This window comes from Carlito syrichta, unplaced genomic scaffold (assembly GCF_000164805.1).
Source record: "Carlito syrichta isolate Samal-C Ts95f unplaced genomic scaffold, Tarsius_syrichta-2.0.1 Scaffold307346, whole genome shotgun sequence".
In the NCBI taxonomy this organism is placed as follows: Eukaryota; Metazoa; Chordata; class Mammalia; order Primates; family Tarsiidae; genus Carlito; species Carlito syrichta.
Genome location: NW_007251442.1, coordinates 41,818 through 44,515, shown reverse-complemented (window position 1 = coordinate 44,515; position 2,698 = coordinate 41,818).

Below are 2,698 nucleotides of genomic sequence, written 5' to 3'. Positions count from 1 at the left end.
TAGATTGCCTTAGGTAAAGATGGACATCTTCACAATGTTGATTCTTCCAACCCATGAGCATGGGATATTTTTCCACCTGTTTGTGTCATCTTTGATTTCTTTGAGCAGTGCTTTCTAGTTTTCATTGTAAAGATCTTTCACGTCTCTGGTTAGGAAGATGCCAGGTATTTCATTTTTTTGTGGCTATTGTGAATGGAATTGTGCTTTTTATTTGGGTTTCTGTTTGTTTATTATTGGTGTAAAGAAATGTGATTGTCTTTTCCACATTTATTTTATATCCAGAGACTTTGCCAAAGGCCTTTATCAGTGTAAGGAGGTTTTTCACAGATTCTCTTGGGTTTTCAAGGTACACAGTCATATCATCTGCAAAGAGAGATAACTTGACTTCCTCTTTTCCTATTTGGATACCCCTGATTGCCTTCTCTTCTCTGATTACTCTAGCCCGGACTTCCAATACTATATTGAACAGGAGGGGTGAGAGTAGGCATCCTTGTCTTGTTCCAGTTTTCAGGGGAAATGGTTCCAATTTTTGTCCATTTAGGAGTATGCTGACTGTGGGTTTCTCGTCGATGGCTTTTACTATTTTGAGGTATGTTCCCCGTATGCCTAGCTGTTCGAGGGTTTTTATAAAGAAGCAGTGCTGGATTTTATCAAAAGCTTTTTCTGCATCTAATGATATAGTCATGTGGTTTTTGTTTTGACATCTGTTGATGTATTTAATTATATTTATGGTTTTGCAAATGTTGAACCAGCCTTGCATCCCAGGGATGAAGCCTACTTGGTCATGATGGATGAATTTTGAGATGTGTTATTGAATCCAGTTTGCTAGGATCTTGTTGAGAATTTTAGCATCTATGTTCATCAAAGATATTGGCCTGTAGCTCTCTTTCTTTGTTGGGTCTTTACCTGGCTTGGGTATCAATGTGATGTTACCTTCATAAAATGATTTGGGGAGAGTTCCATCTTTCTCAATCACCTGAAATACCTTCAGTAGGATTGGAATCATCTCCTCCTTAAATGTCTTGTTTTCTTTTCTGCTGGAAAGTCATCTTGTCCAGGGCTTCTTTTTGTAGGTAGCTCACTTATTACGTAGTCAATTTCCTTGATTGTTATTGGTCTATTTAGGGTCTCAATTTCTTCTTGTTTCAAGCTGGGCAGGTTATGTGATGACAGAAAATCCTCCATTTCCTTGAGGTTTTCAAATTTGTTTCCATACAAGTGTACATAGTCGTCTCTAATGACTTTTTGTATTTCTTCAGGGTCAGAGATGACTTCATCTTTTGTGTTTCTGATTGTGCTTATTTGGGTTTTTTCTCTCTTTTTCTTGGTCAGTCTAGCTAGGGGACCATCGATCTTGTTTATGCTTTCGAAGAACCAGTTTTTTGTTTCATTGATTTTTTTTTTTGTATTGTCTTTTTGTCTTCTATGTCCTGAATTTGAGCTTTTATTTTGGTGATCTGGATTCTTCTGCTGAAATTAGGGTTTTTGTGATCTTGCTTTTCCAGCTCCTTAGGTGGCTTGTTAGGCCATTAATTTGTGATCCTTCGATTTTCTTCATGTGCATTTGTAGGGAGATAAATTCCCCTCTTACTACAGCTTCCTGGCATCCCAGAGATTTTGGTAAGATGTTTTTTCATTTTCATTTGTTTCCAGGTATCTTTGATCTCTGTTTTGATTTCATCATTGACCCAGGAGATGTTTAGCATCATGCTGTTTAGTGTCCATGTCTCTGTGGGTTTTGGGGGAAACTTGTTGATGTTAATGCTTATTTTTATTCCACTGTGATCTGAGAAGGTGCAAAAAAAATTTGCTTATGCTTGATTTATGCCCAATTATGTGGTCGATCTTAGAATACGTTCCATGCGGTGATGAGTAGAATGTGTATTCTGTGGTCTTTGATTGGAGTGTTCTGTAGGTATCAATTAAGTCCATTTGGTCAGGAGCCACATTGAGGTTCCCAATATCATTGCTGATTTTTTGTCCTGATGATCTGTCTAGGGTTGTGAGTGGGGTATTAAAGTCCCCAGTTATGATGGTGTTAGAGTCAATATCTTTCTTTAGTTTTCCCAGAAGTTGCTTTATGAAAGTTGGCACACCTATGTTGGATGCATATATCTTTAGGATAGATATTTCTTGTTGATGGAGTGAAACTTTTATCATTATGTAGTGGCCCTCTGTATCTTTTTTAATTTTTGATAGCTTAAATGGCATTTTGTCTGAAATTAGGATCGCAACTTCTCCTTTCTTTTGTGTTCCATTCGCCTGAAAATTTGTTTCCTATCCTCTTACTTTGAGTCTGTGCATGCCCTTTCTAGTGAGATGGGTCTCTTGAAGGCAGTATATTGTTGCCTGTTGATATTTTATCCATTTTGCCATTCTATGTCTTTTCAGTGGTGAATTTAGTCCATTCACATTCAGGATAATTATTGAAATGTGAGAGTTTGTCCCTATCATAGAGTTCTTATAGAGTTGTCTTTCCTCCACTTGGTTTTTTGTCTTTGGTTTTGGGGTTGGCTTATGTGTATTTTATTCTTTTTCCTGTACTCTTGTCAAGAACGTTGTTCTTTTCTCCTTTTCTTCTGTGTTTAGTACTTTCTTAAGTGTTTCATGTAGAAGTGGTTTGGTTGCAGCATAAGTTCTTAGGGATTGGATATCTGGGAAAGATTTTAATTCTCCCTCACTGATGAAGCTTAACTTG